This window comes from Pyxicephalus adspersus, chromosome 8 (assembly GCF_032062135.1).
Source record: "Pyxicephalus adspersus chromosome 8, UCB_Pads_2.0, whole genome shotgun sequence".
Taxonomy (NCBI): domain Eukaryota; kingdom Metazoa; phylum Chordata; class Amphibia; order Anura; family Pyxicephalidae; genus Pyxicephalus; species Pyxicephalus adspersus.
Window position 1 is genome coordinate 49074792 of NC_092865.1, and position 13677 is coordinate 49088468.

General features: G+C 40.1%; 1 protein-coding gene across 1 annotated transcript in view; it reads right to left on the reverse strand.

The window, feature by feature from the left end:
* Positions 1-11970, reverse strand: part of SLC6A6 (solute carrier family 6 member 6) — a 36973-nt gene extending 25003 nt beyond the window's left edge. Inside the window, exon 1 of the mRNA XM_072420515.1 lies at positions 11816-11970. The gene's annotated coding sequence lies outside the window, so the exon portion shown is untranslated. The remainder of the gene's footprint in view (positions 1-11815) is intronic.
* Positions 11971-13677: the final 1707 nt, after the last annotated feature.

Below are 13677 nucleotides of genomic sequence, written 5' to 3' on the forward strand. Positions count from 1 at the left end.
ATACAGGGTGATCATATCCCCCCTTATATGTCTCTTCTCAAGGGGGAATGGTTTCAGTTCAGCTAATCTCTCCTCATAGCTGAGCTCCTCCATTCTTTTTATTAGTTTAGTTGCCCTTCTCTACACTCTCCCCAATTCAACAATGTTCTTTTTGTGAACTGGTCCCCAAAACTGGATTTCATATTCCAGATGTGGTCTGACCAATGCTTTGTACGGGGGAAGGATTATTTCCAACCTTTCCAACTATGGACTTTAAACTAACTGTAGTTACCTGGTAATGACTTTGCTCCCTTTTTGAAAATAGGAACCACATTTAGGAAGATAGGTATTCAGAAGATAGGAACTTACGCCAATCCATCGGTACTTTGCCAAAGAGTCTCTAAAAATTAGAAATAATGGCTTTGAAATAACTGAACTCAGCTCTTTTAGGACACATGGATGTAATCCATCAGGTCCTGGTGCTTTGTCAACATTAATATTCCCAGCTGTTTCTCAATCATATCAATTCTGAGCCATTGTGACTCATTTAAGGCCACATTGCTATTATGAATTTGGACTTGAGCTCTGCTATTTTCCTTTGTGCACACAGAGCTAAAAAAAAAGTGTTTAGTAAATCTGCCTTGTCTTTATCCCCAGTTACCAGCCCAGCAACATCCTTTAAGGGGCCTACATGCTCAGATCTGATCTTTTTGCTATTAATATATTTGGCCTTACTTTCCTTTGCAATCTGTCTTTCATTTTAAAGTTTTGCACATTTTATCTCCTTTTTAGATCCTTTGTTATATTCTTTATAGGTTTCAAAGCTACAGAAAAACATTTAATAAACCCGAAAACAAATCTGAATTTTATATTTAAAATTATCACAGGGTTCTAACACCTGATCACGACAAATATTTGCCTTCACATAAACTTGACAAACATGCAAACTACACAGAGAACAGGAGCGTTTAAAAAAAAAAAAAAAAGAAAAGAAAATGCAAAATTTGGAGATGTTTTTTTGCTGAGATCTACAAAAATAGGGACTTGTGGTTAAAAAAGGGATATAACCCAGAAAGTGATATTTTTATGAGAAAAATAATCTGTTATGAAATCATATGTTATATGATATGTTATACTTCTTTTGTACATTTCCAGCTTTCATTGTTGTGAAATGCGTAACCCTGATCCCTTGGAAATGTATATTATTCCTTGGCGGCGGTAAAAGAAAAATAAAAGAATGGTTTATGGTTGGCGATTTATTTCTGCACCCAAAATTGGACATCTGTACATGAATGCACAAAGCTGCAGTGCTGGCGCCTTGCCAATGCTTCCTTGGTCATGTGACTAAATAGCGCCATCTTTTACAAGCCTACAAGATAGGTTTATATAGTCCTACCCACTGCATCAGGTCTGTGGATCCAGATACTCACCTTGTTACAATATTGCAGTTGATCACTGGGTGAAAGGGCTCATTTCCTGTAAAGGTTTGTATTACATTTTGTTAACACATGTGTTGCTGTGCAAGTTGCATTCAGGACCACAAGGCCTGCCCAGTTCTGCACATGGCTTACAGACAATGCATGGAATGGTAACACAAGGCTGTGTATCTTGCACTATAATGCACTAGTAAGGAGTGTTGGGGTGCCATCAACAATGAATAGCAAAAACGTGCGCCAATGCATGTGCTATGTGTTGCAAATGCGATGCAATGCATTTGTAGGGATGTGCTCCAAGGAAAGGCTTCCCCCTGCCTGCAGACTAATGACATCATATCATCCTGTATATTGTGTTATTGTGACATTTTAGAATGTAGAGTAACTGTAAGGAGTCAGGAAGATGATTGAGGTAAATAATGACATTTGGATCTCTGCATTTAATTCACTCCATGTAAATTCCCCATTTCATTCCAGAACTCCACAAGCTCGGAGTTGGTTAGTATGACATCATTCCCGCGTTCGCTCTGGGGATTCCGTGTGAAGCGACTTGGCACCTGGAACTGCAACTCCCAGGAGGGACAATTATCCATCGCTGATGTTGATACAACACGCAAATAACCCTACAGCCGCAGAAACATCTAGTAGAATTACAGAGACAGCAGATCAGAAAGATTTTAGGTCAGGTGGCAATGAAGGCAATCAACCAGGTTCTGGTTTTTGATTAATTTATTAATTGTTTTTTAAAGTTCTAATAAAATTAAATAAAGAATCCAATAAGTCTATGAAAATATCACACGGCAGGCACTGGAACAATTCAGCCTTGGGTTTAGGTGGAGGGAAAGTACCACAGTGGGCTGGTTTGTAATTGATCCTGGCTCTGTCTCTAGCAGTCTTTTTATAATATGTCTGTAACCTGTCTCTTGTAATGCACCGGTCTTCAGTGGTTTCCATTATTGTGAAAGAAGTCTTTTGCAATTGAATGTAAAGTGGCAGCAGTCTCTTGCTGTCTCTGTGTATTAGGTCAGTAGTCTCTACACTGACAATCCTTTGTAATGTGGCAGTCTCTACCAGTTTCTGGTAATGTTTAAGCAGTCTCCTAAAGTCTCTTGTAATGCAACAGTTACTAGTAACCGGGCAGTCCTATTTAAAGTGGAAAGAAAGTTCCACTTTTCAGTTTGCATGATCAGGCCTACATTTATTGCAGAAAAGGGGAAGGCGATGGCCTTTCTGCAAAAAGGTGTCTTACCTGCCTGATCATTCTGGGTTTCTGGCATGAAAGATGAGCTGTGCATGCAGCCTCATCCAACCTCTTGTAATGTGACAGCAATTTCTTTGTAACATGTCAGTAGTCTTTAACGCATCAGTTTTTTGTAATGTGGCAACACTCTCCTGCAATTTCCTTTAATGTGGTGGATGCAGTCTGTTATGTAGCAGCAGCCAATTTGAAGACACTCTCCTGTTATTTAGCAGCAGTCTCTAACACAACAGTCGGCTGTAACACACCAACTGAATCCTACAACATGACCAACTCTGATATTAGCAGTAAAAGTCAGCTTTGTTTTGTGGTGGGTTTAGAAACTTTTGTGGGTTTTTGGGTACAAAACAGGGTTGCCTTTCTTTTCTGGTCACAAAAGGGGTCATATGTAGGTCTGCAGAAACAGATGCAGTGTTCCCCCCAGAATGTTTTTAAGCCAAGTGGGAAGAAGATCCCGACCCATGGCAAAGGGACATAAGTTCATAGACCATTATCATTTCTTTATCTGCATTCATCTCCATTATAAAATATTTGTTATAGATTTGTTATAGAAAAAACAGGGAACAGTTGAAGGATCTGTGTCCATTTTGGGGAGATTTTCATTTACATCAGGACAAGAAGTGACAATTTTCTCCAACAGACAGCAACAAAAATATATTTTTAGTAGCATGGAGAAGGGTTAGAATATCCAAGTCTTCCTGTCCTGGTGACAACTGAACATTAGTCTGGAACTGATCTAGAATGTCTTGTGTTGATTAACGCATGCTGAACTGGATTGAATTCTCTGCAGTTTATCTTGTAAGATGTTTTGTTAACATTTTCTGCTAAGTAAAACTTTTACAAATCTCCGCTAAAATGTGTCCAGCTTTGTATATAAAATCCATATTGTCAGCCATGTAAACATTTACTAGTCATTAATATGAAACTTCGGATTGTCTAGTGGAAATTTCCACTCTGTCTACATATACTGACATTGCACAATGCGCTTGTGTAGGTCTCCAACCCACTTCCTTTTTCAGTATAGATCAGCTCGTATTTTTATCTATTGCTGGTTAAAAACAAATAAATGTGAGAGAAGTGCAGGAACTTGTTAGCATACAGAGGGTTTCATTCCGATACAAAAATAATAACTAGTGGCAAGTCGCCAATTTGCAAACCCATGCAAACTAGCAGTTGTCAGCCTCATCGGTTCTCTTTCTGGACCACAGGACACCTCACTATGGATTGAAGAATAGGGAAGGGGAGGTTGAAACCCCAAACCTACATGTCCTAGGGCAATTTTGCTTGCACCCGCTTGAAATCAAAGCCTCTATTATACCTGGATGGACCCTTTAACAAGGAGAGGATGCCGATACTTTTATCTTAATGAGATAATGAGCACATTTCTGCTGTGCCAATTTAAATATGGGATGTAAGTGGGCAAAAATTGTTGCCAGGACAACAGTAAAAGTGCTCAGACTGCCTGTTCTCACCTCTAGTTTTGGAGAAGGCTTCATAATTGGAATCTGTTGATGGAATTGCAGATTTAACTCCTAACTTCCTATAGACAGCAGGAGCGGTCAGTAAAGTCATTGTGCCCTTTGTAGGACAGCCTTTCTTAATGATTCCATACCCGATGAACTCTTAAAATAATTTTTAGGTGTCGGGGAGACCCACCTATAATCAGTCATGGGGAAAAACACTTTTTGCATTGGATGCCAGTGGGAGAATACCCTTCAAACAATAAGGGTCATAAAGCCACCGTTCTAGACAGTAGAAAAGGTTCTTGGTTTTATGCAGCTGGCTCTGCCAAGTGATGTTGGCTCCGGAACCAATCGGATCTTATAGGTCAGTCCTGGCATGTTGTGGAGGGAAACTTGGGCTCCACAAGACTTTGGTTGGGAATGGCTGCCTTTGGTACCAAACAAGGTTTTCTTTGGTCTCTGGCCCAACCTGCTTTTGGGACGCCATGCTAGAACCTTTCCCAAGTGTCACTTACATCCCTTCAGCATTGCAAGAATACAAGTTGCACTTGACTTTTATCTCCTAAGTAGCAAAAATATTTCCCAAACTTAGCAAAATGCAAGGAATGTCATACTGTATGGGGTGAAATAGACTGTAGTAAGTAAAGGTGGCCACATTATGTGTCTCCTCTGTGTCATCAGACAGTAGTGCAGTTTTTCATAAGCATATAATCTAGAGCTGGCCAAACACCACAATCTGATCCTTCAATCCCTTTTATTTAAAAAAAAATGCTATAGTGCAATTGCACAATTTCTACACTGTCAAGTAGGTGCATATACTACATATTGTGGTAGTGATCTTAAGAACATCATCCTAATGATGCCCTTCAGTCTCTAGCAGGGTCTTGTGTGGTGCTCCCAAGTTACAGCCTTTAAAATGAATTTGCAATTCTGAAACGGGTTGCAGACAGGGCTGGAGGCAAGCAGCTAAAGAAAAGGACAATGCATGTGGCAACAAATGTATACCAAAGTCTGATGGGATCCATTGAAGCATTAGGTCATGGGACCCCAAAACTGCAGGAGTAAAGGTCTAACTGATTGCAAAGAGTACGTTTATTGCTTCTACCCTTCCACAATAATACCTGAACTATCAATAAAAATAAAGAATGGTCGCAATCACTGTCACGCTTGTAATTCTGTGTCCCCACTGTTGAGGAAGGGGGGGTGACCACCAGTATAGGAAGTATAGGAAAATTCTCTCCAATAGGGCAACACATAAAAATAAAAATCTCTTTTGGTTGGGCTTATAAGGATCAGTCCTATACTTGGAGACAACTTCAGTCTGTGCAAACACTGATACTGCCTAAGCAGCAGGACCAGTGAAAAGTTTTGTTTTTTTTGCATATTTTATTTTCACATTTCTGCAGCTGAAATGCAGAAGCTTTTCTGCAAAGGAGTGGTGACTCCATGAAAACAGGTCCCAGCATAGGCTGTGAGATCAGACCACTTGTGGCTTTTTGCTGCTGTAAAACTTTCTCTTGTTCAGTAAGACAGAGAAAGGTGCAATGCCGATGTGTGAAGGGGAGCTGCAGCCAATCACAAATTATCATCTGAAAGTGAATGGACCCTATTGGATTACACTGCACCTTTCATTTGCTACTCCCTATTTATCTTCATACACTACAAAGTACCTGCATAGCACCTGGCAGGGAAGTTATTTTGGTATTTGTAGTTCCACATAGGACAACAGATACAATACAGTGTATGACTATCTAGGCTGCCCAGGACCCCATTGCTAGATATTCACTATAAAATGAATGCACAACACAATAAATGATCAATATTTCTCAAAGCCATGATTGATTGGGTATTATTGATCATGTTACGGTATTGTCCATTAATACAATGAATGATAAATATTAGAGAAAGGTTCTGGTTTTTGATTAATTTATTAATTGATTTTTAAAGTTCTAATAAAATTAAATAAAGAATCCAATACGTCTATAAAAAATAACACACGTCAGGCACTGGAAAAATTCAGCCTTGGGTTTAGGTGGAGGGAGAGTACCACAGTGGGCTGGTTTGTAATTGATCCTGGCTCTGTCTCTAGCAGTCTTTTTATAATATGTCTGTAACCTGTCTCTTGTTATGCACTGGTCTTTGGTGGTTTCCATTATTGTGAAAGAAGTCTTTTGCAATTGAATGTAAAGTGGCAGCAGTCTCTTGCTGTCTCTGTGTATTAGGTCAGTAGTCTCTACACTGACAATCCTTAGTAATGTGGCAGTCTCTACCAGTTTCTGGTAATGTTTAGGCAGTCTCCTAAAGTCTCTTGTAATGCAACAGTTACTAGTAACCGGGCAGTCCTATTTAAAGTGGAAACAAAGTTCCACTTTTCAGTTTGCATGATCAGGCCTACATTTATTGCAGAAAGGGACAGGTGATGGCCTTTCTGCAATAAGGTGTCTTACCTGCCTGATCATTCTGGGTTTCTGGCATGAAAGATGAGCTGTGCATGCAGCCTCATCCAACCTTTTGTAATGTGACAGCAATTTCTTTGTAACATGTCAGTAGTCTTTAACGCATCAGTTTTTTGTAATGAGGCAACACTCTCCTGCAATTTCCTTTAATGTGGTACATTCTCTTGTAATGTACTTGTAATCAGTGATCTTATTGATGGTGGATGCAGTCTCTTATGTAGCAGCAGCCATCTCTCATATGATATTGCCCTTTAATTTGAAGACACTCTCCTGTTATTTAGCAGCAGTCTCTAACACAACAGTCGGCTGTAACACACCAACTGAATCCTACAACATGACCAACTCTGATATTAGCAGTAAAAGTCAGCTTTGTTTTGTGGTGGGTTTAGAAACTTTTGTGGGTTTTTGGGTACAAAACAGGGTTGCCTTTCTGGTCACAAAAAGGGTCATATGTAGGTCTGCAGAAACAGATGCAGTGTTCCCCCCAGAATGTTTTTAAGCCAAGTGGGAAGAAGATATAGGCGGGTTATGGCCCCAGTATTGTGACCCAACTTTTCAGTAATCACCCAAAAACAGCTGGCTGCTGCTTACTAAAAAGTGCCAGGTGGTGCGCCTGACTAAAAGGGGCCGGGGAGAACACTGCAATGCATGCAAGTCTCCAGTACCAGGACTTTACAAGGTACTTACATTCAGTTTTAAAGGCATTCTGGCTTTTGTAGTTCCCTAGAAGTGGCTGATCCTGGACACAGTGTGGCCCATTAGGTCTTGTAGTTCCACAGCAGCTACAGAATCTCATAGCGGTTGGGACATTTGAGGACAGAGATTGCTAGGATTTTTTTTTCAAAGAATGTTGAAAGCAACTAAAATTGTTCTGTTGCTATGAGACTCCAGATCACCTGAATTTCCCCCACAGTTATACTTAGAATTCACTGCAGGGAAGAGGTGTGCACAGATTGAAGGTACCACAATGTGGCACTGTTTACACACCACTGAAGGGAATGTCACTGGCAGTCACTGACCCTATTTTAACAAGTTATATGGAACACCTCTGCTTGTACTATGTTATTACTTACAGAGCACATGCAGGTGGTAGAAAGATATTTCATATGTGCAAACAAAACAATTACAAGGTTGACATTTGAAAGAGAAATTGCTAGGATAACATCTGACTTTTTTTTTTAACATTGTAAGTCAACTACTGAAAATCAAGCAGCCAAATATCAAAGAAACTCATTACCTTAATAACTGTGTGTGCTGCTTCTGAAATACACTGCCTTAGACAGATACCTAGCTCGTCTAGATAGTTATTAAAACAAGGTTTAGGTGCATGCTAAAACACTCATCAAAAAAAGCTCCAAAAGCCAAATAGTTTTATTTTACTGCCACCAAAAGGTTCAGAACAAAGGACAAAACCTCATCACCCTGGAAAATTTATTAGGAGAGGTTGCTAAGGGTTCCTTGAGCAATGAGCAGTTTGTGCCTCTCAGGTCAGTTTAGGCGATACCAGTAATGTAATAGGAATTCATCCCACCGACCATCATGCTAATGTGCTGTGGATATAATAATTATAGCAGGGGTTTCCTGAAGTCCTGAAAGTTATTTTAGGAGCTCCCCCATATTAAAAAGGTTGAGAAAGGCTGCTCTAAGGCCTAGTACATGCAAGCTAAATTTCGCTTAGGTTCCGATTTCCAATCCAATAAAATTATTGCAATTTTTGTGTTTTCATCCTGTTGTGCATATGTAAGAAGTGTTATATGCACAAGCAATCAGGTACATCCAATTCCAATCACTTTCTATCTGAGAAAAACAATTGCAAGCACACGACCTTGTACATGTTTGCAACGATTTGGGACATCCAACCAATTACTGATCAGAATAATGATCAGATTGGTTAGTAGTGTTTAACCCTAACCCATGCCGTCCATAATAAAAAAATAAAAATACCTTTGGGGAAACTTTCATGCATTTGTTTGTGTCCTTTTATAGAATACCAGCTCTCATATGCTAAATAAAATATGTTGTTAGTATAAACACCAGCAAACACAATCTGATTGGTGGTCGGGCGCTGAAATACAAACCACTGTTTGAGAAGTTTCCTGGAACACAGACGATGAGGCAGAATATCTAAAGCTGGCAGTTGACATTGCTGTGTGTGACCCTGTGTGCCATGCTACGTACAGAGTCTTTATTAACCTTTGTTCAGTCATTCCCTTCAGTTTACAGATACAAAACAGCCCAAAAGTAAACATCAGCCAAAGGTAACCAATAAAAATGAGAAACTTAGGGCTCATTTACAAATGATGTGTATTTCGTTAGAAAAGCCAATTTTGTAAACTGTGCTTTCAATGCACATTAGTCCATATAAAAATGCACTTGTAATGTTTTGACAATACAGAACAAAAAGCAATGCAACTATATCTTTGCACTGCATTGCTGCAATGTACAGTATAATACGTGTCTTACCACACATTACACACACTAGAGCAGCTTTTCCCAATCTTTTACCATGGGGGAACCCTTGAGTTAACTTTCAGATCTCAGGGAACCACTTCTATAACTATTAAATCCACAACTTACGGTATATTATCTTAACGGTCGGTAGAAAGAACGCCTCTTTCATTGCTGGCCCATGGAAGACTGTCCCACTTACAGACAGCCATTGATGTCACTTAAACTGCTTCTTGCTTAAGAAATCTCTAGCAACCTCTGGAGGAAACCTAGTTAAGAAACACTGCTCTGAGAAATGCCATCCGAGATTAACAATCTTGATAATTCTGAATGAGAATCTAGAATATGTACAGAGGTCCCCCAAAGTGGTCCACCATGGTGGTGGTCTATTAGGTCTGCCTGGAATGGCAATAGTCCTTTGTACTACCCCTAGATAGGTATTACCACTGCTAATCAACTCCCCACCTCTGCTGGAAGTCAGCTTATTTCATCCCTTAGCTTTTGGTAAAATATCACTTTGTAATGCATCCTTTTTAATTTTGAGGTCATGTCTCTGTGTTTTTAAGCTTAATATTAGGAACACAGCTCTGAACCTTATTTAACCTGCACAGACCTTCTGGTGAAGTATTAGTTGCTTGTTTTATGTTTTTTTTGACAATTCCAGTTTTTCACTCGATGTGTTGCATTGAAAGGGGCAAAGGAATTGGCAACACACCAATACAATGTATTGATCAGTTGGCGGGCATTGCTTTTTTGGACAATGATTAATTTCTGGTCATCTTTAAAAAATTAGGTAAAGAACGTTACTTCTACCGGTAGATGACTGGAGTTCATCTAACAGGTTCTCTTGTGACACTTAGGTCAGCTAAGGTTTCATACCAGTAGTACTTATACATTAACATAAAAGATGTGCCAGCACAGGTGGTACACAGCAAAGTACAATATCATGACAACAGCCATCTAAGTGGGATGACAGAGTGTCACCAGCATTGTCCTTGGGGACATCCCTGTGTAAGCTACTGTAATGCTAAGATGACCACCATACTCTCTTTTTTCCAGCACAAGCATGAGAGTCTCTGAACCAGCAATGTAATGCTATTCTTCCACCAATATTCTGTGCCAAGTAAAGCCATTGCTTAATTTGTCGCCTGGCAGTAAGGAAGATTTTGGGCACAATGATTCTCTGGCTTTCTAGAAAATCATTCTCTACAAACAAGAACCTAAAAATGTTTCAGAATACTTTACAGCTCAGGTTAATTATAGCCTAAAGGATACCGGCTACTATTCAAAGTGCATATGACTGGAACAGAACAACCAATTACTCTACAAGTGTATGGTTTGCATAAAAAGATCCCTGTCCTACTCAGTAAAATATGTTCATTGAATGTTTGAAAAAACCTGACAATTCCATGGTTCTCCTAAGAGTGGGAAAGGTGACAAACTACCCAAGTGGCTATGAGACTAGAAATCATAGCACATAAATTACTTGCAGTTCAGAGTCTGGAAGATATGGGTCATGTAAGCCAAAAGGAGGCAGCTTACTCAACTCTGATACAGAGCAAGGCTGACAGGGCATGCTGACTCATATAGTTCTACTGTTGATCCTAGTGGCACGTTCGTAATTGTCACACGCACACTGTGACCTGCAGAATTGAGAACCAATGGGGTAGCCAATAATTTTTACATTGTAGTCCTATAGTGACAGCCACCATTCTAAGGCAAACATTTGGCCAATGCACCATTGGTGCTTTACTGCGTTTATCTGCATGCTATAGTCCAGAACAGCCGTAAGAAGACTGCCCCCATACATTATTGTTCACACTTCAAAAAAGGGCTTGGCTTCATGCAGCTGATTCTGCAAAGAGATGTTGGACCTGGAACTATGTAAGCACCAACTAAGTCAATGAGCCCCAGCTAAAGGAACCCCCGGTAACTTCTGGAGGAACCCTGATTGAGTATAACTTGTAGAGAATAATGGTGACATAGTTACAAAATTTCAGTTAGGTTGAAAAAAAAAAAAAAAAAAAAACACAGAGGTCCATGGAGTTCAACAAACTTAAAAAAAAACTAGAATGCCTGCATATTTCAGGCAGAAACTTATACGCTTCATTGATCCAGAGGAAGGAAGAAATAAAAAACATTTTAAAGATTGGTTCAATATAATCCAACAGGGGAAAAAATATTTTCAGATTCCCTCTGGTGTCATTCCATGTAAAGTATAATACGCCACTATCAAAAGATAACTGATGTATCATTAGGACAAGGAATTTAAAAATATGAAATGATCAAATTCACTTCAGACTCACCTAAACACTATTTTGAGTTTCTTCCCCCATTCTAATACTGTCCTTTTTTCAAACACCCTAGTCAGCTGGCTTCCCCTGGCAATTCTGGGAGTTGTAGTTGCACAGCACTGGGTGAAATCAATGCTAATTCTTCATCAACAGGGATGAATGACAAGGTAGAAAATGTAGTTCAACAGCACTGAATGCAACCTGTGGCACTCATGAGGTGGAAAGTATTTTACATAAAGTGATACTTGTAGTTCCACAGCACTGTATGGCACCTCTGGTTCAGAAGCTGGCAAGACACACTTGGGGCTTGTAACTCCAGAGCACTGGATGACATTTCTAGCACTCCTGCCATGCTCAGAATCTGGTAAGGCACACTTGGGGCTTATTGTTCCACAGCATCTATAAAGCAGCGGGATTGCTCTACCATGCAATGTTATTATATAAAGCAGGTTAGTCCCATAAATAACACTTTGTGATCACCTACCTGAAACTTGTGCTCCAGCCTGGGCTTAGTGTTTGCTCCTGGGCTCTCTATCTCTATGTGAAGCGGCGCTGCAGATTGCTCAGGCTGGAAAATCACCGTCCGCTGCTCTCAGGCTATGCGGTGGGCGTGTCCGCCGGATGCTGGGTGGGGCTTGTCCGGGACGTGGGCGGGGCTTGCATGAAGCGAGACACAGAAGCAGACCTGGAACACGTGCAGAGGGCAAACAAAGCAGAGCTGGAGATGGGGGCCATGAGATTAGAGATGTGAAATTACATAACTGCTATTAACATAGGAGGAACATGAATACATGACATGAATACCTGGTATGATGAGGGTTGCAGAAGAAGCAGATTGTGTTACAGCATTTTTTTCCACCTGCTGCCAAAATGTGGATAATACAGAACAATGAAATAATCAGCTTTGTGAACAAAACAGCATTTTATTCCTGATTGGTTTATTGTTGGAGCTGGGAATCTGTACATTTTAATACGTGCGCTGCTACATGAGACTGGCGGATACACCCTGGCGCTGTGATAATTTAAAGGGTTTCGTCTACCCAAAGCAGGCTACAAGACATAACATCGCGGTCATAGGACCCAATCACCAGATCACACTAAATGTAAATGTAATTTTCTACCAATTCATCTGCAAAGAACGACAGGCCTCATCATCCATAGCGATCAATGTACCATATTCATGGAGCCTAAAAAAAAAAAAAACCCAACAGAAGAGGAGGAAATAAAAACAATCTTTTAGGAGATAAAATAACCATATTTTATACTGCTACATTAACCTTTGATCCAGAGATTTACCCATGCAGTACCCTTTTCAACAGCTAGATGTCCTTAGTCTGATGACCAGCATCATTCAGACCTCTTCTGGTAGGGACCAGATAGTCCTGGACCCACCTCCAGTTTGTGATTGGATAGTTTAAAAAAAAAGCTGGACAGCGATGAGCTTCTGTGACTCTGTCCTCCCTCTGCTTTCTCCTTTTATCAGCACATTTCTTTGATTGAATCTTTGTGGTGCTTCTTCACACATTTTAGCGCTGCTGAATAGAGACTGCAAAATGTGATACAGAGTCAGAATCAGGTACTTGTGTTTATCAAATATGAATTAAAAATCTAACCTAGTATTATCTGCAGAAAAGCTCAAGCTGGGAGTTGGAAGCAGCATGAAGAGCCAATGGATTGTCCTGCAGTGCCAAGGAAGATACTTAAAAGAGGCAATAAGCAAGACCAGTGTCCAGTCACATTCTGGGGGAGGGGACAAGACCTACTGAACTACAGCACAGCTAAATGGAAAACGAACCTCTCATCACACTTTGATGTCAAGAAAAAGTGATGCTAGGGTATTGAGCCACCTCTCTGTATCATGTAAATGTATTTGAAGAAAAGAGAGAAAGAAATAGGTTTGAGGCTCTGGGTAGTTCTTTGGAAATAAATGTGTGTATTCAAAATTTTTAACATTGATAACAAATCGTAGTACAGTAGTACATGAAGATACTCTCTGGCTGTCACACAGTTAGCTGACAAATACTCTGCTGTGCTGTTCTCTGCATTGGGTCCTGCTTAACTCCATTTAAAGATTTTGGGAAGCCATCATTCCTCCCCCACAACTTACCTTACAAACTTCTGATGGATGAATATACCTTCTTATAGACCCAGGCAGATCATGCATATGTACGTCTATATTAATCTTTACCCGCAATTTCCACAGCTGTGAATCCCCTACTCTTATACACCATTTTCTTCACCTTAACCATTCTGATCACTACACTAGTGACGGATACATTTACATACAGACCGTTTAGTACGCTAAAATACCAATCCCTGAGGAAGCCCATCGTGGCGAAATGCGTG